Genomic DNA, 25,801 nt, shown 5'->3' with positions numbered 1-25,801 from the left:
CTTTGAGGGACCATATTACTTTGAGGGTCTGTATTAGTTTGAGGGTGTGTATTAGTTTGAGGATCTGTATTAGTTTGAGGGTCTGTATTATTTTGAATGTCTGTATTAGTTGGAGGGATTGTATTAGTTTGAGGATCTGTATTAGTTTGAGGGTCAGTATTAGTTTGAGGGTCTGTATTGGTTTGAGGGTCTATATTAGTTTGAGGGTCTGTATTAGTTTGAGGGATTGTATTAGTTTGAGGGTTTGTTAATTTAAGGGTCTGTATTAGTTTGTGGGACTGTATGAGTTTGAGCGACCATATTAGTTCGCGGGTCTGTATTAGTTTGAGTGTCAGTATTAGTTTGCGGGTCTGTATTAGTTTGAGGGTTTGCATTGGTTTGCGGGTCTGTATTAGTTTGAGTGTCTGTATTAGTTTGCGGGTCTGTATAAGTTTGAGGGTCTGTATTAGTTTGATGGATTGTATTAGTTTGCGGGTCTGTATTAGTTTGAGTGTTTGTATTAGTTTGCGGGCCTGTGTTAGTTAGCGGGTCTGTATTAGTTTGAGGGTTTGTTTCAGTTTGCGGGTCTGTATTAGTTTGAGGGTTTGTATTAGTTTGCGTGTCTGTATTAGTTTGAGGGTTTGCATTAGTTTGCAGGTCTGTATTAGTTAGCGGGTCTGTATTAGTTTGAGCATCTGTATTAGTTTGAGGGTCTGTATTAGTTTGAGCGTCGGTATTAGTTAGAGGGATTGTATTAGTTTGATGGTCTGTATTAGTTTGAGGGTCTGTATTAGTTGAGGGGATTGTATTAGTTTGAGGGTTTGTTAATTTAAGGGTCTGTATTAGTTTGTGGGTCTGTATTAGTATGAGGGTCTGTGTTAGTTGGAGGGATTGTATTAGTTTGAGGATCTGTATTAGTTTGAGGGTCTGTATTAGTTTGAGGATCTGTATTGGTTTGAGTGTCTGTATTAGTATGAGGATCTGTATTAGTTTGTGGGACTGTATTAGTTTGATCGACCATATTAGTTCGCGGGCCTGTATTAGTTTGAGTGTCAGTATTAGTTTGCGGGTCTGTAATAGTTTGAGGGTTTGCATTGGCTTGCGGGTCTGTATTAGTTTGAGTGTCTGTATTAGTTTGCGGGTCTGTATAAGTTTGAGGGTCTGTATTAGTTTGAGGGATTGTATTAGTTTGCGGGTCTGTATTAGTTTGAGTGTTTGTATTAGTTTGCGGGCCTGTGTTAGTTTCAGGGTTTGTATTAGTTTGCGGGTCTGTATTAGTTTGAGGGTTTGTATTAGTTTGCAGGTCTGTATTAGTTAGCGGGTCTGTATTAGTTTGAGCATCTGTATTAGTTTGAGGGTCTGTATTAGTTTGAGCGTCGGTATTAGTTAGAGGGATTGTATTAGTTTGAGTGTCTGTATTAGTTTGAGGGTCTGTATTAGTTGGAGGGATTGTATTAGTTTGAGGGTTTGTTAATTTAAGGGTCTGTATTAGCTTGTGGGTCTGTATTAGTTGGAGGGTCAGTATTAGTTTGAGGGTCTGTATTAGTTTGAGGGTCTGTGTTAGTTGGAGGGATTGTATTAGTTTGAGGATCTGTATTAGTTTGAGGGTCTGTATTAGTTTGAGGATCTGTATTGGTTTGAGTGTCTGTATTAGTTTGAGGGTCTGTATTAGTTTGAGGGATTGTATTAGTTTGAGGTTTTGCTAATTTAAGGGTCTGTATTAGTTTGTGGGACTGTATTAGTTTGAGGGACCATATTAGTTAGCGAGTCTGTATTAGTTTGAGTGTCTGTATTAGTTTGCGGGTCTGTATTAGTTTGAGGGTTTGTATTGGTTTGCGGGTCTGTATTAGTTTGAGGGTTTGTATTAGTTTGCGGGTCTGTATTAGTTTGAGGGTTTGTATTAGTTAGCGGGTCTGTATTAGTGTGACGGTCTGTATTAGTTTGAGGGTCTGTATAAGTTTGAGGGTCTGTATTAGTTTGAGGATCTGTATTAGTTTGAGAGTCTGTATTGGTTTGAGGGTCTGTTTAGGTTTGAGGGTCTGTATTAGTTTGCTGGATTGTATTAGTTTGAGGCTTTGTTAATTTAAGGGTCTGTATTAGTTTGTGGGACTGTATTAGTTTGAGGGACCATATTAGTTTGCGGGTCTGTATTTGTTTGAGGGTATTTATTAGTTTGAGGGTCTGAATTACTTTGAGAGACTGTATAAGTTTCAGGTACTGCATTAGTTTGAGGGAGTATACTAGACTCAGGCGCTGTGTCTGTTTCAGGGATTGTATTAGTTTGCGGGACTGCATAGGTTTGTGCGTCTGTATTGGTTTGAAGGACTGTATTAGTTTGAAGTATTGTATTAGTTTGAGGGATTGCTAATTTAAGGGTCTGTATTAGTATGTGGGACTGTATTAGTTTGAGGGTCTGTATTTGTTTGAGCTTCTGTTTTGGTTTGAGGGTCTGTATTAGTTTGTGGGTCTGTATTAGTTAGAGGGTCTGTATTAGTTAGCGGGTCTGTATTAGTTTGAGTGTCTGTATTAGTTTGCGGGTCTGTATTAGTTTGAGAGATTGCATTAGTTTGAGGATCTGTATTAGTTTTAGGGTCTGTATTAGTTAGAGGGTCTGTATTGATTTGAGGGTCTGTATTAGTTTGAGGGTCTGTGTTAGTTTGAGGGATTGTATAAGTTTGAGTGTCTGTATTAGTTTCCGGGTCTGTATTAGTTTGAGGGATTGCATTAGTTTGAGGATCCGTATTAGTTTCAGGGTCTGTATTGATTTGAGGGTCTGTATTAGTTTGAGGGTCTGTATTAGTTTGTGGGACTGTATTAGTTTGAGGGACCATATTAGTTAGCGGGTCTGTATTAGTTTGAGTGTCTGTATTAGTTTGCTGGTCTGTATTAGTTTGAGGGTTTGTATTGGTTTGCGGGTCTATATTAGTTTGAGGGTTTGTATTAGTTTGCGGGTCTGTATTAGTTTGAGGGTCTGTATTAGTTTGCGGGTCTGCATTAGTTTGAGGGTGTCTATTGGTTTGTGGCTCTGTATAAGTTTGAGGGTCTGTATTAGTTTGAAGGATTGTATTAGTTTGGTGGATTTTTAATTTAAGGGTCTGTATTAGTTTGTGGGACTGTATTAGCTTGAGGGTCAGTATTAGTTTGAGGGTCTGTATTGGATTGAGGGTCTGTATTAGTTGTGGGTCTGTATTGTTTTGAGGGTCTTTATTAGTTAGAGGGTCTGTGTTAGTTTGACTATCTGTATTAGTTTGAGTGTCTGTATTAGTTTGAGGGTCTGTAATAGTTGGAGGGATATTTTTAGTTTGAGGGTCTGTATTGGTTTGAGGGTCTGTATTACTTTGAGGGTCTGTATTAGATTGAGGGATTGTATTGGTTTGAGGGTTTGTTAATTTCCGGGTCTGTATTAGTTTGTGGGATTGTATTAGTTTGAGGGTTTGTATTGGTTTGCGGGACTGTATTAATTTGAGGGTTTGTATTAGTTTGTGGGTCTGTATTTGCTTGAGGGTTTGTATTAGTTTGCGGGTCTGTATTAGTTTGATTGATTGTATTAGTTTGAGGATCAGTATTAGTTTGAGGGATTGTATTCGTTTGAGGGTTTGTTAATTTCAATGTCTGTATTAGTTTGTGGGACTGTATTAGTTTGAGGGTCTGTATTAGTTTGAGGGTCTGTATTAGTTTGAGGGTCTGCATTAGTTTGAGGTATTGTATTAGATTGTGGGTTTGTTAATTTCAAGGTCTGTATTAGTTTATGGGACTGTCTTAGTTTGAGGGACCATATTAGTTTACGTGTCTCTATTCGTTTGAGGGTATGTATTAGTTTGAGGGTCTGTATAAGTTTGAGGTTGTGTATTAGTTTGAAGGTCTGTATTAGTTTGAGGGTCTGTTTTAGCTTGCGGGTCTGAATTCGTTTGAGTGACTGTATTAGTTTGTGGGTCTGTATTAGTTAGCGGGCCTGTATTAGTTAGCGGGTCTGTATTCGTTTTGAGGGTCTGTATAAGTTTGTGGATCTGTATTAGTTTGTGGAGTGGTATTTGTTTGATGGTCTGTATAAGTTTGTGGGTCTGTATTAGTTTGTGGGTCTGTATTAGTTTGAGTGTCCCTATCGGTTTGAGGGTCTGTATTAGTTTGAGGGTCTGTACCAGTTTGAAGGACTGTATTAGTTTGAGGGTCTGTTTTAGTTAACGGGACCGTATTAGTTAGCGGGTCTGTGTTAGTTTTGAGGATCTGAATTAGTTTGAGGGTCTGTATAAGTTTGTGGGTCTGTCTTAGTTTGCGGGTCGATATCAGTTCGAGTGTCTCTGTTGGTTTGAGGGTCTGTATTAGTTTGAGGGTCTATATAAGTTTGAGGGACTGTATTAGTTTGAGGGTGTGTATCAGTTTGAGATTTTGTATTAGATTGAGCGTCTGTATTCGTTTGAGGGACTGTATTAGTTTGAGGGACTGGATTATTTTGAGGGTCTGTATTAGTTTGAGGGTCTGTATTAGTTTGAGGGTCTGTATTAGTTGAAGGGATTGTATTAGTTTGAGGATCTGTATTAGTTTGAGGGTCTGTATTAGTTTTAGGTTCTGTATTAGTTTGAGGGTCTGTATTAGTTGAAGGGATTGGATTAGTTTGAGGATCTGTATTAGTTTGAGGGTCTGTATTAGTTTGTGGGTCTGTATTGGTTTGAGGGTCTTTATTAGTTAGAGGGTCTGTATTAGTTTGAGGATCTGTATTAGTTTGAGGGTCTATATTAGTTTGAGGGTCTGTATTAGTTGGAGGTATTTTATTAGTTTGAGGATCTGTATTGGTTTGAGGGTCTGTATTAGTTTGAGGTCCTGTATTAGCTTGAGGGATTGTATTAGTTTGAGGGTTTGTTAATTTAAGGATCTCTATTAGTTTGTGGGACTGTATTAGTTTGAGGTACCATATTAGTTAGCGGGTCTGTATTAGTTTGAATGTCTGTATTAGTTTGCGGGTCTGTATTAGTTTGAGGGTCTGTATTGGTTTGCGGGTCTGTATTAGTTTGAGGGTTTGTATTAGTTTGCGGATTGGTATTAGTTTAAGGGTTTTTATTAGTTTGCGGGTCTGTATTAGTTAGCGGGTCTGTATTAGTTTGAGGGTCTGTATTAGTTTGAGGGTCTGTATAAGTTTGAGGTTCTGTATTAGTTTGAGGGATTGTATTAGTTTGAGGATCTGTATTATTTTGAGGATCTGTATTAGTTTGAGGGACTGTATTGGTTTGAGTGTCTGTTTTGGTTTGAGGGTATGTATTAGTTGGAGGGATTGTATTAGTTTGAGGCTTTGTTAATTTAAGGGTTTTTATTAGTTTGCGGGTCTGTATTAGTTAGCGGGTCTGTATTAGTTTGAGGGTCTGTATTAGTTTGAGGGTCTGTATAAGTTTGAGGTTCTGTATTAGTTTGAGGGACAATATTAGTTTGCTGGTCTGTATTTGTTTGAGCGTATGTATTAGTTTGAGGGTCTGTATTAGTTCGAGGGACTGTATTACTTTGAGAGACTGTATAGGTTTCAGGTACTGCATTAGTTTGAGGGACTGTACTAGACTCAGGCGCTGTATTAGTTTCAGGGATTGTATTAGTTTGAGGGACTGTATAGGTTTGAGCGACTGTATCAGTTTGAGTCTCTGCATTAGTTTGAGGGTCTGTCTCAGATAGTGGGTCTATATTAGATTGAGGGGCTGTATTAGTTTGAGGGTCTGTATAAGTTTGAGGGTCTGTATTAGATAGTGGGTCTATATTAGATTGAGGGGCTGTATTAGTTTGAGGGAATGTATAAGTTTGAGGGACTGCATAAGTTTGAGGGTCTGCATTAGTCTGAGGGACAGTATTCGTTTGAGGGTATGTATTAGTTTGAGGGTCTGCATTAGTTTGAGGGACTGCATTAGTTTGAGGGACTGTATTAGTTTGAGGGTCTGTATTCGTTTGAGGGTCGGTATTAGTTTGAGGGTCTGCATTAGTTTGAGGGACTGTATTAGCTTGAAGGTCTGTATGCGTTTGAGGGTCGGTTTTAGTTTGAGGGACTGTATTACTTTGAGGGACCATATTACTTTGAGGGTCTGTATTAGTTTGAGGATGTGTATTAGTTTGAGGACCTGTATTAGTTTGAGGGTCTGTATTATTTTGAGTGTCTGTATTAGTTGGAGGGATTGTATTAGTTTGAGGATCTGTATTAGTTTGAGGGTCTGTATTAGTTTGAGGGTCTGTATTGGTTTGAGGGTCTGTATTAGTTTGAGGGTCTGTATTAGTTTGAGGGATTGTATTAGTTTGAGGGTTTGTTAATTTAAGGGTCTGCATTAGTTTGTGGGACTGTATTAGTTTGAGCGACCATATTAGTTCGCGGGTCTGTATTAGTTTAAGTGTCAGTATTAGTTTGCGGGTCTGTATTAGTTTGAGGGTTTGCATTGGTTTGCGGGTCTGTATTAGTTTGAGTGTCTGTATTAGTTTGCGGGTCTGTATTAGTTAGCGGGTCTATATTGGTTTGAGTGTCTGTACTAGTTTGAGGGTCTGTATAAGTTTGAGGGTCTATATTAGTTTGAGGGATTGTTAATTTCAATGTCTGTATTAGTTTGTGGGACTGTATTAGTTTGAGGGTCTGTATTAGTTTGAGGGTCTGTATTAGTTTGAGGGTCTGCATTAGTTTGAGGGATTGTATTAGATTGTGGGTTTGTTAATTTCAAGGTCTGTATTAGTTTATGGGACTGTCTTAGTTTGAGGGACCATATTAGTTTACGTGTCTCTATTCGTTTGAGGGTATGTATTAGTTTGAGGGACTGTATAAGTTTGAGGTTGTGTATTAGTTTGAAGGTCTGTATTGGTTTGAGGGTCTGTATTAGTTTGCGGGTCTGAATTCGTTTGAGTGACTGTATTAGTTTGTGGGTCTGTATTAGTTAGCGGGCCTGTATTAGTTAGCGGGTCTGTATTCGTTTTGAGGGTCTGTCTAAGTCTGTGGATCTGTATTAGTTTGTGGAGCGGTATTTGTTTGATGGTCTGTATAAGTTTGTGGGTCTGTATTAGTTTGTGGGTCTGTATTAGTTTGAGTGTCTCTATCGGTTCGAGGGTCTGTATTAGTTTGAGGGTCTGTATCAGTTTGAAGGACTGTATTAGTTTGAGGGTCTGTTTTAGTTAACGGGTCCGTATTAGTTAGCGGGTCTGTATTAGTTTTGAGGATCTGTATTAGTTTGAGGGTCTGTATAGGTTTGTGGGTCTGTCTTAGTTTGCGGGTCGATATCAGTTCGAGTGTCTCTGTTGGTTTGAGGGTCTGTATTAGTTTGAGGGTCTATATAAGTTTGAGGGACTGTATTAGTTTGAGGGTGTGTATCAGTTTGAGATTTTGTATTAGATTGAGCGTCTGTATTAGTTTGAGGGTCTGTATTAGTTTGAGGCACTGGATTATTTTGAGGGTCTGTATTAGTTTGAGGGTCTGTATTAGTTTGAGGGTCTGTATTAGTTGAAGGGATTGCATTAGTTTGAGGATCTGTATTAGTTTGAGGGTCTGTATTAGTTGAAGGGATTGGATTAGTTTGAGGATCTGTATTAGTTTGAGGGTCTGTATTAGTTTGTGGGTCTGTATTGGTTTGAGGGTCTTTATTAGTTAGAGGGTCTGTATTAGTTTGAGGATCTGTATTGGTTTGAGGGTCTGTATTGGTTTGAGGGTCTGTATTAGTTTGAGGGATTGTATTAGTTTGAGGGTTTGTTAATTTAAGGATCTCTATTAGTTTGTGGGTCTGTATTGGTTTGAGGGTCTTTATTAGTTTGAGGATCTGTATTGGTTTGCGGGTCTGTATTAGTTTGAATGTCTGTATCAGTTTGCGGGTCTGTATTAGTTTGAGGGTCTGTATTGGTTTGCGGGTCTGTATTAGTTTGAGGGTTTGTATTAGTTTGCGGATTGGTATTAGTTTAAGGGTTTTTATTAGTTTGCGGGTCTGTATTAGTTAGCGGGTCTGTATTAGTTTGAGGGTCTGTATTAGATTGAGGGTCTGTATAAGTTTGAGGTTCTGTATTAGTTTGAGGGATTGTGTTAGTTTGAGTATCTGTATTAGTTTGAGGATCTGTATTAGTTTGAGGGACTGTATTGGTTTGAGTTTCTGTTTTGGTTTGAGGGTATGTATTAGTTGGAGGGATTGTATTAGTTTGAGGCTTTGTTAATTTAAGTGTTTTTATTAGTTTGCGGGTCTGTATTAGTTAGCGGGTCTGTATTAGTTTGAGGGTCTGTATTAGTTTGAGGGTCTGTTTAAGTTTGAGGTTCTGTATTAGTTTGAGGGACAATATTAGTTTGCTGGTCTGTATTTGTTTGAGCGTATGTATTAGTTTGAGGGTCTGTATTAGTTCGAGGGACTGTATTACTTTGAGAGACTGTATAAGTTTCAGGTACTGCATTAGTTTGAGGGACTGTATAGGTTTGAGCGACTGTATCAGTTTGAGTCTCTGCATTAGTTTGAGGGTCTGTCTCAGATAGTGGGTCTATATTAGATTGAGGGGCTGTATTAGTTTGAGGGTCTGTATAAGTTTGAGGGACTGCATAAGTTTGAGGGTCTGCATTAGTCTGAGGGACTGTATTCGTTTGAGGGTATGTATTAGTTTGAGGGTCTGCATTAGTTTGAGGGACTACATTAGTTTGAGGGACTGTATTAGTTTGAGGGTCTGTATTCGTTTGAGGGTCGGTATTAGTTTGAGGGTCTGCATTAGTTTGAGGGACTGTATTAGCTTGAAGGTCTGTATGCGTTTGAGGGTCGGTTTTAGTTTGAGGGACTGTAGTAATTTGAGGGACTGTATTACTTTGAGGGACCATATTACTTTGAGGGTCTGTATTAGTTTGAGGATGTGTATTAGTTTGAGGACCTGTATTAGTTTGAGGGTCTGTATTATTTTGAGTGTCTGTATTAGTTGGAGGGATTATATTAGTTAGAGGATCTGTATTAGTTTGAGGGTCTGTATTAGTTTGAGGGTCTGTATTGGTTTGAGGGTCTGTATTAGTTTGAGGGTCTGTATTAGTTTGAGGGATTGTATTAGTTTGAGGGTTTGTTAATTTAAGGGTCTGTATTAGTTTGTGGGACTGTATTAGTTTGAGCGACCATATTAGTTCGCGGGTCTGTATTAGTTTGAGTATCTGTATTAGTTTAAGTGTCAGTATTAGTTTGCGGGTCTGTATTAGTTTGAGGGTTTGCATTGGTTTGCGGGTCTGTATTAGTTTGAGTGTCTGTATTAGTTTGAGGGTTTGTATTAGTTAGCGGGTCTATATTAGTTTGAGTGTCTGTATTAGTTTGAGGGTCTGTATAAGTTTGAGGGTCTATATTAGTTTGAGGGATTGTATTAGTTTGCGGCTCTGTATTAGTTTGAGGGTTTGTATTAGTTTGCGGGCCTGTGTTAGTTAGCGGGTCTGTATTAGTTTGAGGGTTTGTATCAGTTTGCGGGTCTGTATTAGTTTGAGGGTTTGTATTAGTTTGCGGGTCTGTATTAGTTTGAGGGTTTGTATTAGTGTGCAGGTCTGTATTAGTTAGCGGGTCTGTATTAGTTTGTGGGTCTGTATTGGTTTGTGGGTCTTTATTAGTTAGAGGGTCTGCATTAGTTTGAGCATCCGTATTAGTTTGAGGGTCTGTATTAGTTTGAGCGTCGGTATTAGTTTGAGGGTCTGTATTAGTTTGAGGGTCTGTATTGGTTTGAGGGTCTGTATTAGTTTGAGAGTCTGTATTCGTTTGAGGGATTGTATTAGTTTGAGGGTTTGTTAATTTAAGGGTCTGTATTAGTTTCTGGGTCTGTATTAGTTGGAGGGTCTGTATTAGTTTGAGGGTCTGTATTAGTTTGAGGGTCTGTATTAGTTGGAGGGATTGTATTAGTTTGAGGATCTGTATTAGTTTGAGCGTCTGTATTAGTTTGAGGATCTGTATTGGTATGAGTGTCTGTATTAGTTTGAGGGTCTGTATTAGTTTGAGGGATTGTATTAGTTTGAGGTTTTGTTAATTTTAGGGTCTGTATTAGTTTGTGGGACTGTATTAGTTTGAGGGACCATATTAGTTTGCGGGTCTGTATTAGTTTGAGGGTTTGTATTTGTTTGCGGGTCTGTATTAGTTTGAGGGTTTGTATTAGTTAGCGGGTGTGTATTAGTGTGAGGGTCTGTATTAGTTTGAGGGTCTGTATAAGTTTGAGGGTCTGTATTAGTTTGGGGGTTGTATTAGTTTGAGGATGTGTATTAGTTTGAGGATCTGTATTAGTTTGAGAGTCTGTATTGGTTTGAGGTTCTGTTCAGGTTTGAGGGTCTGTATTAGTTTGCTGGATTGTATTCGTTTGAGGATTTGTTAATTTAAGGGTCTGTATTAGTTTGTGGGACTGTATTAGTTTGAGGGACCATATTAGTTTGCGGGTCTGTATTTGTTTGAGGGTATTTATTAATTTGAGGGTCTGTATTACTTTGAGAGACTGTATAAGTTTCAGGTACTGCATTAGTTTGAGGGACTATACTAGACTCAGTCGCTGTATCTGTTTCAGGGATTGTATTAGTTTGAGGGACTGCATAGGTTTGTGCGTCTGTATTGGTTTGAAGGACTGTATTAGTTTGAAGGATTGTATTAGTTTGAGGGATTTCTAATTTAAGGGTCTGTATTCGTATGTGGGACTGTATTAGTTTGAGGGTCTGTATTTGTTTGAGCGTCTGTTTTGGTTTGAGGGTCTGTATTAGTTTGTGGGTCTGTATTGCTTTGAGGGTCTTTATTAGTTCGAGGGTCTGTATTAGTTTGAGGATCTGTATTAGTTTGAGGGTCTGCATTTGTTTGAGGGTCTGTGTGAGTTTGAGGGTCTGTATTAGTTTGTGGGATTGTATTAGTTTGAGTGTTTGTTAATTTAAGGGTCTCTATTGTTTTGTGGGACTGTATTAGTTTGAGGGTCTGTATTAGTTTGCGGGTCTGTATTAGTTTGAGGGTTTGCATTGGTTTGCGGGTCTGTATTAGTTTGAGTGTCTGTATTAGTTTGCGGGTCTGTATTAGTTAGCGGGTCTATATTAGTTTGAGGGTCTGTATTAGTTTGAGGGTCTGTATAAGTTTGAGGGTCTGTATTAGTTTGAGGGATTGTATTAGTTTGCGGGTCTGTATTAGTTTGAGGGTTTGTATTAGTTTGCGGGCCTGTGTTAGTTAGCGGGTCTGTATTAGTTTGATGGTCTGTATTAGTTTGAGTGTCTGTATTAGTTTGCGGGTCTGTATTAGTTAGCGGGTCTATATTAGTTTGAGTGTCTGTATTAGTTTGAGGGTCTGTATAAGTTTGAGGGTCTGTATTAGTTTGAGGGATTGTATTAGTTTGCGGGTCTGTATTAGTTTGAGGGTTTGTATTAGTTTGCGGGTCTGTATTAGTTTGAGGGTTTGTATTAGTTTGCGGGTCTGTATTAGTTTGAGGGTTTGTATTAGATTGCGGGTCTGTATTATTTTGAGGGTTTGTATTAGTTTGCGGGCCTGTGTTAGTTAGCGGGTCTGTATTAGTTTGAGGGTCTGTATTAGTTTGAGTGTCTGTATTAGTTTGCGGGCCTGTATTAGTTAGCGGGTCTATATTAGTTTGAGTGTCTTCGTTTGAGGGTCTGTATAAGTTTGAGAGTCTGTATTAGTTTGAGGGATTGTATTAGTTTGCGGGTCTGTATTAGTTTGAGGGTTTGTATTAGTTTGCGGGTCTGTATTCGTTTGACGGTTTGTATTAGTTTGCGGGTCTGTATTAGTTTGAGGGTTTGTATTAGTTTGCGGGTCTGTATTAGTTAGCGGGTCTTTATTAGTTTGTGGGTCTGTATTGGTTTGAGGGTCTTTATTAGTTAGAGGGTCTGTTTTAGTTTGAGGATCTGTATTAGTTTGAGGGTCTGTATTAGTTTGAGCCTCGGTATTAGTTGGAGGGTTTGTATTAGTTTGAGGATCTGTATTAGTTTGAGGGTCTGTATTAGTTTGAGGGTCTGTATTGGTTTGACGGTCTGTATTAGTTTGAGGGTCTGTATTGGTTTGAGGGTCTGTATTAGTTTGAGGGTCTGTATTAGTTTGCGGGTCTGTATTAGTTTGAAGATCTGCATTAGTTTCAGGGATTGTATTAGTTTGAGGGTTTGTAAATTTAAGGGTCTGTATTAGTTTGGGGGACTGTGTTAGTTTGAGGGACCATATTAGTTTGCGTGTCTGTATTAGTTTGAGGGTTTGTATTGGTTTGCGGGTCTGTATTAGTTTGAGGGTTTGTATTAGTTTGCGGGTCTGTATTAGTTTGAGGGTGTATATTAGTTTGCGGGTCTGTATTAGATTGAGGTTTTGAATTAGTTTGCGGGTCTGTATTAGTTTGATGGTCTGTATTGGTTTGAGGGTCTGTATTAGTTTGAGGGTCTGTATTAGTTTGAGGGATTGTATTAGTTTGAGGGTTTTTTAATTTAAGGGTCTGTATTAGTTTGCGTGTCTATATTAGTTTGAGGGGATGTCTTTGTTTGAGGGTCTGTATAAGTTTGAGGGTCTGTACTAGTTTGAAGGTCTGTATTAGTTTGAGGGTCTGTATTAGTTTGAAGTTCTGTATTAGTTTGAGGGTCTGTATTAGTTTGCGGGTCTGAATTCGTTTGAGTGACTGTATTAGTTTGAGGGTCTAAATTAGTTTGCGGGTCTGAATTAGTTTGAGTGACTGTATTCGTTTGAGGGTCTGTCTTAGTTAGCTGGTCTGTATTAGTTAGCGGGTCTGCATTAGTTCTGAGTGTCTGTATTAGTTTGAGGGGCTGTATAAGTTTGAGGATCTGTATAAGTGTGTGGGACTGTATTAGTTTGAGGGTCTGTGTTGGTTTGAGGGTCTGTATTAGTTTGTGGGTCTGCATTGGTTTGAGGGTCTTTATTAGTTAGAGGGTCTGTATTAGTTTGAGGATCTGTATTAGTTTGAGGGTCTGTATTAGTTTGATGGCCAGTATTAGTTGGAGGGATTGCATTAGTTTGAGGATCTGTATTCGTTTGAGGGTCTGTATTAGTTTGAGGGTCTGTATTGGTTTGAGGGTCTGTATTAGATTGAGGGTCTGTATTAGTTTGAGTGATTGTATTAGTTTGAGGGTTTGTTAATTTAAGGGTCTGTATTTGTTTGAGGGTTTGTATTAGTTTGCGGATCTGTATTAGTTTGAGGGTCTGTATTAGTTTGCGGATCTGTATTAGTTTGAGGGTCTGTATAAGTTTCAGGGTCTGTATTAGTTTGTGGGATTGTATTAGTATGCGGGTCTGTATTAATTAGCGGGTCTGTATTTGTTTGAGGGTTTGTATTGGTTTGCGGGTCTGTATTAGCTTGAGGGTTTGTATTAGTTTGAGGGTCTGAATTAGTTTGCGGGTCTGTATTAGTTTGAGTGACTGTATTAGTTTTAGGGTCTGTATTAGTTAGCGGGTCTGTATGAGTTAGCGGGTCTGTATTAGTTTTGAGGGTCTGTATTGGTTTGAGGGTCTGTATAAGTTTGACGATCTGTATTAGTTTGCGGGGCTGTATTAGTTTGAGGGTCTGTGTAAGTTTGTGGGTCTGTATTAGTTTGCGGCTCTGTATTAGTTTGAGGGTTTGTATTAGACTGTGGGTCTATATTAGATTGAGGGGCTGTATCAGTTTGAGAGGTTGTATTAGTTTGAGGGACTGTATTAGTTTGAGGATCTGTATTAGTTTGAGGGTCTGTATTAGTTTGATGGTCTGTATTGGCTTGAGGGTCTGTATTTGTTTGGGGGTCTGTATTAGTTTGAGGGTCTGTATTAGTTTTAGGGTCTGTATTAGTTAGCGGGTCTGTATGAGTTAGCGGGTCTGTATTAGTTTTGAGGGTCTGTATTGGTTTGAGGGTCTGTATAAGTTTGACGATCTGTATTAGTTTGCGGGGCTGTATTAGTTTGAGGGTCTGTGTAAGTTTGTGGGTCTGTATTAGTTTGCGGCTCTGTATTAGTTTGAGGGTTTGTATTAGATTGTGGGTCTATATTATATTGAGGGGCTGTATCAGTTTGAGAGGTTGTATTAGTTTGAGGGACTGTATTAGTTTGAGGATCTGTATTAGTTTGAGGGTCTGTATTAGTTTGATGGTCTGTATTGGCTTGAGGGTCTGTATTAGTTTGAGGGATTGTATTAGTTTGAGGGATTATTAATTTAAGGGTCTGTATTAGTTTGTGGGACTGTATGTGTTTGAGGATCTGTATTAGTTTGAGGGCCTGTATTATGTTGAGGATCTGTATTAGTTTGAGGGTCTGTATTAGTTTGAGGGTTTGTATTAGTTTGCGGGTCTGTATTAGTTTGAGGGTGTATATTAGTTTGCGGGTCTGTATTAGTTTGATGGTCTGTATTAGTTTGAGGATCTGCATTAGTTTGAGGGTCTGTATTAGTTTGAGGGTCTGTATTGGTTTGAGGGTCTGTATTAGTTTGAAGGTCTGTATTAATTTGAGGGTCTGTATAAGTTTGAGGGTCTGTATTAGTTTGAGGGATTGTATTAGTTTGAGGATCTGCATTAGTTTGAGGGATTGTATTAGTTTGAGGGTTTGTTAATGTAATGGTCTGTATTAGTTTGTGGGACTGTATTGGTTTGAGGGACCATATTAGTTTGCGTGTCTGTACGAGCTTGAGGGTATGTCTTAGTTTGAGGGTCTGTATAAGTTTGAAGGTCTGTATTAGTTTTAGGGTCTGTATTAGTTTGCGGGTCTGAATTTGTTTGAGTGACTGTATTAGATTGAGTGTCTGTATTAGTTTGCGGGTCTGAATTAGTTTGAGTGACTGTATTAGTTTGAGGGTCTGTATTAGTTAGCGGGTCGGTATTAGTTAGCGGGTCTGCATTAGTTCTCAGTGTCTGTATTAGTTTGAGGGGCTGTATAAGTTTGAGGATCTGTATAAGTTTGTGGGACTGTATTAGTTTGAGGGTCTGTATTAGTTTGAGGGTCTGTTTTGGTTTGAGGGTCTGTATAAGATTGAGGGTCTGTATTAGTTTGAAGGTCTGTATTAGTTTGAGGGTCTGTATTAGTTTGAAGTTCTGTATTAGTTTGAGGGTCTGTATTAGTTTGCGGGTCTGAATTCGTTTGAGTGACTGTATTAGTTTGAGGGTCTAAATTAGTTTGCGGTTCTGAATTAGTTTGAGTGACTGTATTCGTTTGAGGGTCTGTATTAGTTAGCTGGTCTGTATTAGTTAGCGGGTCTGCATTAGTTCTGAGTGTCTGTATTAGTTTGAGGGGCTGTATAAGTTTGAGGATCTGTATAAGTTTGTGGGACTGTATTAGTTTGAGGGTCTGTATTAGTTTGAGGGTCTGTGTTGGTTTGAGAGTCTGTATTAGTTTGTGGGTCTGCATTGGTTTGAGGGTCTTTATTAGTTAGATGGTCTGTATTAGTTTGAGGATCTGTATTAGTTTGAGGGTCTGTATTAGTTTGATGGCCAGTATTAGTTTGAGGGTTTGTATTAGTTTGCGGGTCTGTATTAGTTTGAGGGTTTGTATTAGTTTGCGGGTCTATATTAGTTTGAGGGTTTGTATTAGTTTGCGGGTCTGTATTAGTTAGCGGGTCTTTATTAGTTTGTGGGTCTGTATTGGTTTGAGGGTTTTTATTAGTTAGAGGGTCTGTTTTAGTTTGAGGATCTGTATTAGTTTGAGGGTCTGTGTTAGTTTGAGCCTCGGTATTAGTTGGAGGGTTTGTATTAGTTTGAGTATCTGTATTAGTTTGAGGGTCTGTATTAGTTTGAGGGTCTGTATTGGTTTGACGGTCTGTATTAGTTTGAGGGTCTTTATTAGTTTGAGGGTGTATATTAGTTTGCGGGTCTGTATTAGATTGAGGTTTTGAATTAGTTTGCGGGTCTGTATTAGTTTGATGGTCTGTATTGGTTTGAGGGTCTGTATTAGTTTGAGGGTCTGTATTAGTTTGAGGGATTGTATTAGTTTGAGGGTTTTTTAATTTAAGGGTCTGTATTAGTTTGCGTGTCTATATTAGTTTGAGGGGATGTCTTTGTTTGAGGGTCTGTATAAGGTTGAGGGTCTGTATTAGTTTGAAGGTCTGTATTAGTTTGAGGGTCTGTATTAGTTTGAAGTTCTGTATTAGTTTGAGGGTCTGTATTAGTTTGCGGGTCTGAATTCGTTTGAGTGACTGTATTAGTTTGAGGGTCTAAATTAGTTTGCGGGTCTGAATTAGTTTGAGTGACTGTATTCGTTTGAGGGTCTGTATTAGTTAGCTGGTCTGTATTAGTTAGCGGGTCTGCATTAGTTCTGAGTGTCTGTATTAGTTTGAGGGGCTGTATAAGTTTGAGGATCTGTATAAGTGTGTGGGACTGTATTAGTTTGAGGGTCTGTATTAGTTTGAGGGTCTGTGTTGGTTTGAGGGTCTGTATTAGTTTGTGGGTCTGCATTGGTTTGAGGGTCTTTATTAGTTAGAGGGTCTGTATTAGTTTGAGGATCTGTATTAGTTAGCTGGTCTGTATTAGTTAGCGGGTCTGCATTAGTTCTGAGTGTCTGTATTAGTTTGAGGGGCTGTATAAGTTTGAGGATCTGTATAAGTGTGTGGGACTGTATTAGTTTGAGGGTCTGTATTAGTTTGAGGATCTGTATTAGTTAGCTGGTCTGTATTAGTTAGCGGGTCTGCATTAGTTCTGAGTGTCTGTATTAGTTTGAGGGGCTGTATAAGTTTGAGGATCTGTATAAGTGTGTGGGACTGTATTAGTTTGAGGGTCTGTATTAGTTTGAGGGTCTGTGTTGGTTTGAGGGTCTGTATTAGTTTGTGGGTCTGCATTGGTTTGAGGGTCTTTATTAGTTAGAGGGTCTGTATTAGTTTGAGGATCTGTATTAGTTAGCTGGTCTGTATTAGTTAGCGGGTCTGCATTAGTTCTGAGTGTCTGTATTAGTTTGAGGGGCTGTATAAGTTTGAGGATCTGTATAAGTGTGTGGGACTGTATTAGTTTGAGGTTCTGTATTAGTTTGAGGATCTGTATTAGTTAGCTGGTCTGTATTAGTTAGCGGGTCTGCATTTGTTTGAGGGTCTTTATTAGTTAGAGGGTCTGTATTAGTTTGAGGATCTGTATTAGTTTGAGGGTCTGTATTAGTTTGATGGCCAGTATTAGTTGGAGGGATTGCATTAGTTTGAGGATCTGTATTCGTTTGAGGGTCTGTATTAGTTTGAGGGTCTGTATTGGTTTGAGGGTCTGTATTAGATTGAGGGTCTGTATTAGTTTGAGTGATTGTATTAGTTTGAGGGTTTGTTAATTTAAGGGTCTGTATTTGTTTGAGGGTTTGTATTAGTTTGCGGATCTGTATTAGTTTGAGGGTCTGTATTAGTTTGCGGATCTGTATTAGTTTGAGGGTCTGTATAAGTTTCAGGGTCTGTATTAGTTTGTGGGATTGTATTAGTATGCGGGTCTGTATTAATTAGCGGGTCTGTATTTGTTTAAGGGTTTGTATTGGTTTGCGGGTCTGTATTAGCTTGAGGGTTTGTATTAGTTTGAGGGTCTGAATTAGTTTGCGGGTCTATATTAGTTTGAGTGACTGTATTAGTTTTAGGGTCTGTATTAGTTAGCGGGTCTGTATGAGTTAGCGGGTCTGTATTAGTTTTGAGGGTCTGTGTTGGTTTGAGGGTCTGTATAAGTTTGACGATCTGTATTAGTCTGCGGGGCTGTATTAGTTTGAGGGTCTGTGTAAGTTTGTGGGTCTGTATTAGTTTGCGGCTCTGTATTAGTTTGAGGGTTTGTATTAGATTGTGGGTCTATATTAGATTGAGGGGCTGTATCAGTTTGAGAGGTTGTATTAGTTTGAGGGACTGTATTAGTTTGAGGATCTGTATTAGTTTGAGGGTCTGTATTAGTTTGATGGTCTGTATTGGCTTGAGGGTCTGTATTTGTTTGGGGGTCTGTATTAGTTTGAGGGTCTGTATTAGTTTTAGGGTCTGTATTAGTTAGCGGGTCTGTATGAGTTAGCGGGTCTGTATTAGTTTTGAGGGTCTGTATTGGTTTGAGGGTCTGTATAAGTTTGACGATCTGTATTAGTTTGCGGGGCTGTATTAGTTTGAGGGTCTGTGTAAGTTTGTGGGTCTGTATTAGTTTGCGGCTCTGTATTAGTTTGAGGGTTTGTGTTAGATTGTGGGTCTATATTATATTGAGGGGCTGTATCAGTTTGAGAGGTTGTATTAGTTTGAGGGACTGTATTAGTTTGAGGATCTGTATTAGTTTGAGGGTCTGTATTAGTTTGATGGTCTGTATTGGCTTGAGGGTCTGTATTAGTTTGAGGGATTGTATTAGTTTGAGGGATTATTAATTTAAGGGTCTGTATTAGTTTGTGGGACTGTATGTGTTTGAGGATCTGTATTAGTTTGAGGGCCTGTATTATGTTGAGGATCTGTATTAGTTTGAGGGTCTGTATTAGTTTGAGTGTATGTATTGGTTTGAGGGTCTGTATTAGTTTGAGGGTCTGTATTAATTTGAGGGATTGTATTACTTTGAGGGACTGTATTAGTTTGAGGGAATGTATAAGATTGAGGGTCTGTTTTTGTTTGAGGGACTGTAGTAATTTGAGGGACTGGATTAGTTTGAGAGAATGTATAACTTTGAGGGACTGTTTTGGTTTGTAGGGCCATATTACATTGAGGGTCTGTATTAGTTTGTGGATCCGTTTTAGTGTGAGGGTCTGCATTAGAATGTGGGTCTGTATTAGATTGAAGGGCTGTATCAGTTTGAGAGGCTGTATCAGTTTGAAGGACTGTGTTAGTTAGATGATCTGTATTAGTTTGAGGTTCTGCATTAGTTTGAGCGTCCGTATTGGTTTGAAGGTCTGTATTAGTTTGAAGGATTGTATTAGTTTGAGGGATTGCTAATTTAAGGGTATGCAATAATTTGTGGGACTGTATTATTTTAAGGGTCTGTATTAGTTTGAGGGTATTTTTTGGTTTGAGGGTCTGTGTTAGTTAGTGGGTCTGTATTGGTTTGAGGGTCTTTATTAGTTAGAGGGTCTGTATTCGTTTGAGGATCTGTATTAGTTTGAGGATCCGTATTAGTTTGAGGGTCTGTATTAGTTTCATTGTCTGTAGTGGTTTGAGGTTCTATATTAGTTTGTGGGATTGTATTAGTTTGAGGGACCATATCAGTTAGCGGGACTGTATTCGTTTGAGTGTCTGTAATAGTTTGCGGGTCTGTATTAGTTTGAGGGTTTGTATTGGCTTGAGGGTTTGTATTAGTCTGCGGGTCTGTATCAGTTTGAGGGTTTGTATTAGTCTGCGAGTCTGTATTAATTTGAGGGTTTGTAATAGTTTGCGGGTCTGTATTAGTTTGAGGGTTTGTATTAGTCTGCGGGTCTGTATTAATTTGAGGGTTTGTATTAGTTTGCGGGTCTGTATCAGTTTGAGGGTTTGTATTAGTCTGCGGGTCTGTATTAATTTGAGGGTTTGTATTAGTTTGCGGGTCTGTATTAGTTTGAGTGTTTGTATTAGTCTGCGGGTCTGTATTAATTTGAGGGTTTGTATTAGTTTGCGGGTCTGTATCAGTTTGAGGGTTTGTATTAGTCTGCGGGTCTGTATTAATTTGAGGGTTTGTATTAGTTCGCGGGTCTGTATTAGTTTGAGGGTCTGTATAAGTTTGAAGGTCTGTATTAGTTTTAGGGTCTGTATTAGTTTGCGGGTCTGAATTCGTTTGAGTGACTGTATTAGATTGAGTGTCTGTATTAGTTTGCGGGTCTGAATTAGTTTGAGTGACTGTATTAGTTTGAGGGTCTGTATTAGTTAGCGGGTCTGTATTAGTTAGCGGGTCTGCATTAGTTCTGAGTGTCTGTATTAGTTTGAGGGGCTGTATAAGTTTGAGGATCTGTATAAGTTTGTGGGACTGTATTAGTTTGAGGGTCTGTATTAGTTTGAGGGTCTGTTTTGGTTTGAGGGTCTGTATAAGTTTGAGGGTCTGTATTAGTTTGAAGGTCTGTATTAGTTTGAGGGTCTGTATTAGTTTGAAGTTCTGTATTAGTTTGAGGGTCTGTATTAGTTTGCGGGTCTGAATTCGTTTGAGTGACTGTATTAGTTTGAGGGTCTGTATTAGTTTGAGGGTCTGTATTTGTTTCAGGGTATGTATTGGTTTGAGGGTCTGTATTAGTTTGAGTTTCTGTATTAGTTTGAGGGATTGTATTACTTTGAGGGACTGCATTAGTTTGAGGGATTGTATAAGATTGAGGGTCTGTTTTAGTTTGAGGGACTGCAGTTATTTGAGGGACTGGATTAGTTTGAGAGAATGATTAAATTTGAGGGACTGTATTAGTTGGAGGGCCATATTACATTGCGGGACTGTATTAGTTTCAGGGTCTGTTTTAGTTTGAGGGTCTGCATTAGATTGTGGGTCTGTATTAGATTGAAGGGCTGTATCAGTTTGTGAGACTGTCTCAGTTTGAAGGACTGTGTTAGTTAGATGGTCTGTATTAGTTTGAGGGTCTGTATTAGTTTGAGCGTCTGCATTCGTTTGAAGGTCTGTATTAGTTTGAAGGATTGTATTAGTTTGAGGGATTGTTAATTTAATGGTCTGTATTAGTTTGAGGGACTGTATTAGTTTGAGGGTCTGTATGGGTTTGAGGGTCTGTATTAGTTTGTGGGTCTGTATTGGTTTAAGGGTCTTTATTAGTTAGAGGGTCTGTATTAGTTTGAGGGTCTGTATTAGTTTGATGGTCTGTATTAGTTGGAGGGATTGTATTAGTTTGAGGATCTGTATTAGTTTGAGGGTCTGTATTAGTTTGAGGGTCTGTATTGGTTTGATTGTCTGTATTAGTTTGAGGGTCTGTATTAGTTTGAGCGATTGTATTAGTTTGAGGATTTGTTAATTTAAGGGTCTGTATTTGTTTGTGGGACTGTATGAGTTTGAGGGCCCATATTAGTTAGCGGGTCTGTATTAGTTTGAGTGTCTGTATTAGTTTGCGGGTCTGTATTAGTTTGAGGGTTTGTATTGGTTTGCGGGTCTGTATGAGTTTGAGGGTTTGTAGTAGTTTGCGGATCTGTATTAGTTTGAGTGTTTGTATTAGTTTGCGGGTCTGTATTAGTTAGCGGGTCTGTATTAGTTTGAGGGTCTGTATTAGTTTGAGGGTCTGTATAAGTTTGACTGTCTGTATTAGTTTGAGGGATTGTATTAGTTTGCGGATCTGTATTAGTTTGAGGGTCTGTATTAGTTTGTGGGTCTGTATTGGTTTGAGGGTCTGGATTAGTTTGAGGGTCTGTATTAGTTTGAGGGATTGTATTAGTTTGATGATTTGTTAATTTAAGGGTCTGTATTAGTATGTGGGACTTTATTAGTTTGAGGGACCATATTAGTTTGCGGGTCTGTATTAGTTTGCGGGTATGTATTAGTTTGAGGGTCTGTATAAGTTTGAGGGTCTGTATTAGTTTGAAGGTCTGTATTAGTTTGAGGGTCTGTATCAGTTTGCGGGTCTGAATTCGTTTGAGTGACTGTATTAGTTTGAGGGTCTGAATTAGTTTGAAGGACTGTGTTAGTTAGATGGTCTGTATTAGTTTGAGGGTCTGTCTTAGTTTGAGCGTCTGTATTGTTTTGCAGGTCTGCATTAGTTTGAAGGATTGCAATAGTCTGAGGGATTGTTAATCTCAGGGTCTGTTTTAGTTTGTGGGACTGTACTAGTTTGAGAGTCTGTATTAGTTTGAGGGTCTGTATTGGTTTGAGGGTCTGTATTAGTTTGTGGGTCTGTATTGGTTCGAGGGTCTTTATTAGTTAAAGGGTCTGTATTAGTTTGCGGGTCTGTATTAGTTTGAGGGATTGCATTAGTTTGAGGATCTGTATTAGTTTTAGGATCTGGATTAGTTTGAGGGTCTGTATTGATTTGAGGGTCTGTATTAGTTTGACGGTCTGTGTTAGTTTGAGGGATTGTATTAGTTTGAGTGTCTGTATTAGTTTGCGGGTCTGTATTAGTTTGAGGGATTGCATTATTTTGAGGATCTGTATTAGTTTGAGGGTCTGTATTGATTTGAGGGTCTGTATTAGTTTGAGGGTCTGTATTAGTTTGTGGGACTGTATTAGTTTGAGGGACCATATTAGTTAGCGGGTCTGTATTAGTTTGACTGTCTGTATTACTTTGCTGGTCTGTATTAGTTCGAGGGTTTGTATTGTTTTGCGGGTCTGTCTTAGTTTGAGGGTTTGTATTCGTTAGCGGGTCTGTATTAGTTTGAGGGTTTGTATTAGTTTGCGGGTCTGTATTAGTTTGAGGGTCTGTATTAGTTTGCGGGTCTGCATTAGTTTGAGGGTGTCTATTAGTTTGTGGCTCTGTATAAGTTTGAGGGTCTGTATTAGTTTGAAGGATTGTATTAGTTTGAGGGATTGTTAATTTAATGGTCTGTATTAGTTTGAGGGTCTGTATTAGTTTGAGAGTCTGTATTGGTTTGAGGGTCTGTATTAGTTTCTGGGTCTGTATTGGATTGAGGGTCTGAATTAGCATGAGGGACTGTATTAGTTTGAGGATCTGTATTCGTTTGAGGGTCTGTATTAGTTTGAGGGTCTGTATTTGTTTCAGGGTATGTATTGTTTTGAGGGTCTGTATTAGTTTGAGTTTCTGTATTAGTTTGAGGGACTGTATTACTTTGAGGGACTGCAGTTATTTGAGGGACTGGATTAGTTTGAGAGAATGATTAAATTTGAGGGTCTGTATTAGTTTGCGGGTCTGCATTAGTTTGAGGGTGTTTATTAGTTTGTGGCTCTGTATAAGTTTGAGGGTCTGTATTAGTTTGAAGGATTGTATTAGTTTGAGGGATTGTTAATTTAAGGGTCTGTATTAGTTTGCGGGACTGTATTAGTTTGAGGGTCTGTATTAGTCTGAGGGTCTGTATTGGATTGAGGGTCTGTATTAGTTGTGGGTCTGTATTAGTTTGACTATCTGTATTAGTTTGAGTGTCTATATTAGTTTGAGGGTTTGTATTGGTTTGCGGGTCTGTATTAGTTTGAGGGTTTGTATTAGTTTGCGGGTCTGTATTAGTTTGAGTGATTGTATTAGTTTGAGGATCTGTATTAGTTTGAGGGTGTCTATTAGTTTGTGGCTCTGTATAAGTTTGAGGGTCTGTATTAGTTGGAAGGATTGTATTAGTTTGAGGGATTGTTAATTTAAGGGTCTGTATTAGTTTGCGGGACTGTATTAGTTTGAGGGTCTGTATTAGTTTGAGGGTCTGTATTGGATTGAGGGTCTGTATTAGTTGTGGGTCTGTATTAGTTTGACTATCTGTATTAGTTTGAGTGTCTGTATTAGTTTGAGGGTCTGTATTAGTTGGAGGGATAGCATTAGTTTGAGGATCTGTATTAGTTTGAGGGTCTGTATTAGTTTGAGGGTCTGTATTGGTTTGAGGGTCTGTATTAGTTTGAGGGTCTGTATTAGATTGAGGGATTGTATTAGTTTGACGGTTTGTTAATTTCCGGGTCTGTATTAGTTTGTGGGATTGTATTAGTTTGAGGGACCATATTAGTTAGCGGGTCTGTATTAGTTTGAGTGACTGGATTAGTTTGCGGGTCTGTGTTAGTTTGAGGGTTTGTATTGGTTTGTGGGTCTGTATTAGTTTGAGGGTTTGTATTAGTTTTCAGGTCTGTATTAGTTTGAGTGATTGTATTATTTTGAGGATCTGTATTAGTTTGAGGGATTGTATTAGTTTGTGGGTTTGTTAATTTCAATGTCTGTATTAGTTTGAGGGTCTGTATTAGTTTGAGGGTATGTATTAGTTTGAGGGTCTGTATTAGTTTGCGGGTCTGAATTCGTTTGAGTGACTGTATTAGTTTGAGGGTCTGAATTAGTTTGTGGGTCTGAATTAGTTTGACTGTCTGTATTAGTTTGTGGGTCTGTATTAGTTAGCGGGTCTGTATTAGTTAACGGGTCTGTATTCGTTTTGAGGGTCTGTATAAGTTTGTGGATCTGTATTAGTTTGTGGGGCGGTATTAGTTTGATGGTCTGTATAAGTTTGTGGGTCTGTATTAGTTTGTGGGTCTGTATTAGTTTGAGTGTCTCTATTGGTTTGAGGGTCTGTATTAGTTTGAGGGTCTATATGACTTTGAAGGACTGTATTAGTTTGAGGGTCTGTTTTAGTTAGCGGGTCTGTATTAGTTTTGAGGATCTGTATTAGTTTGAGGGTCTGTATAAGTTTGTGGGTCTGTATCAGTTGGAGTGTCTCTGTTGGTTTGAGGGTCTGTATTAGTTTGAGGGTCTATATAAGTTTGAGGGACTGTATTCGTCTGAGGGTGTGTATCAGTTTGAGATTTTGTATTAGATTGAGCGTCTGTATTAGTTTGAGGGTCTGTATTAGTTTGAGGGACTGGATTAGTTTGAGGGTCTGTAATAGTTTGAGGGTCTGTATTAGTTTGAGGGTCTGTATTAGTTGAAGGAATTGCATTAGTTTGATGATCTGTATTAGTTTGAGGGTCTGTATTAGTTTGAGGGTCTGCATTAGTTTGAGGGATTGTATTAGTTTGAGGGTTTGTTAATTTAATGGTCTGTATTAATTTGTGGGACTGTATTAGTTTGAGGGACCATATTAGTTTGCGGGGCTGTATTAGTTTGAGTGTCTGTATTAGTTTGCGGGTCTGTATTAGTTTGAGGGTTTGTATTGGGTTGCGGGTCTGTATTAGTTTGAGGGTTTGTATTAGTTTGCGGGTCTGTATTAGCTTGAGGGTTTGTATTTGTTTGCGGGTCTGTATTCGTTTGAGGGTCTGTATTAGTTTGCGGGTCTGTATTAGTTTGAGGGTCTGTATTAGTTTGAGGGTCTGTATAAGTTTGAGGGTCTGTATTAGTTTGAGGGATTGTATTAGTTTGAGGATCTGTATTAGTTTGAGTAATTGTATTAGTTTGAGGGTTTGTTAATTTCAAGGTCTGTATTAGTTTGTGGGACTGTATTAGTTTGAGGGACCATATTAGTTTGCGGGTCTGAATTAGTTTGCGGGTCTGAATTAGTTTGACTGTGTGTATTAGTTTGAGGGTCTGTATTAGTTAGCGGGTCTGTATTAGTTAGCGGGTCTGTATTAGTTCTGAGGGTTTGTATAAGTTTGTGGATCTGTGTTAGTTTGCGGGGCTGTATTAGTTTGAGGGTCTGTATAAGTTTGTGGGTCTGTATTAGTTTGTGGGTCTGTATTAGTTTGAGTGTCTCTATTGGTTTGAGGGTCTGTATTAGTTTGAGGGTCTGTATAAGTTTGAGGTTCTGTATTAGTTTGAAGGTCTGTATTAGTTTGAGGGTCTGTATTAGTTTGCGGGTCTGAACTCGTTTGAGTGACTGCATTAGTTTGAGGGTCTGAATTAGTTTGCGGGTCTGAATTAGTTTGACTGACTGCATTAGTTTGCGGGTATGTATTATGTTGAGGGACTGTATTAGTTTGAGGGTCTGTTTTAGTTAGCGGGTCTGTATTAGTTAGTGGGTCTGTATTAGTTTTGAGGGTCTGTATTAGTTTGAGGGTCTGTATAAGTTTGTGGGTCTGTCTTAGTTTGCGGGTCTGTATTAGTTCGAGTGTCTGTATTGGTTTGAGGGTCTGTATTGGTTTGAGGGTCTATATAAGTTTGAGGGACTGTATTAGTTTGAGGGTGTGTATTAGTTTGAGATTTTGTATTAGATTGAGCGTCTGTATTAGTTTGAGGGTCTATATTAGTTTGAGGGACTGGATTAGTTTGTGGGTGTGGATTAGTTTGAGGATCTGTATTCGTTGGCGGTTTTGTATTATATTGAGGGTGTGTATTAGTTTGAGGGGCTGTATTAGTTTGAGGGTCTGTATTAGTTTGTGGGTGTGTATTAGATCGAGGGTCTGTATTAATGTGTGCTTTTGTATTAGATTGAGGGTGTGTATTAGTTTGGGGGGCTGTATTAGTTTTTGGGTCTGTATTAGTTTGAGCTTTTGTATTAGATTGAGGGTGTGTATTTGTTTGTGGGTCTGTATTAGTTTGAGCTT

Source organism: Heterodontus francisci, unplaced genomic scaffold (assembly GCF_036365525.1).
Source record: "Heterodontus francisci isolate sHetFra1 unplaced genomic scaffold, sHetFra1.hap1 HAP1_SCAFFOLD_84, whole genome shotgun sequence".
Classification (NCBI taxonomy): Eukaryota; Metazoa; Chordata; class Chondrichthyes; order Heterodontiformes; family Heterodontidae; genus Heterodontus; species Heterodontus francisci.
Note: the sequence above shows the minus strand (reverse complement) of the source record.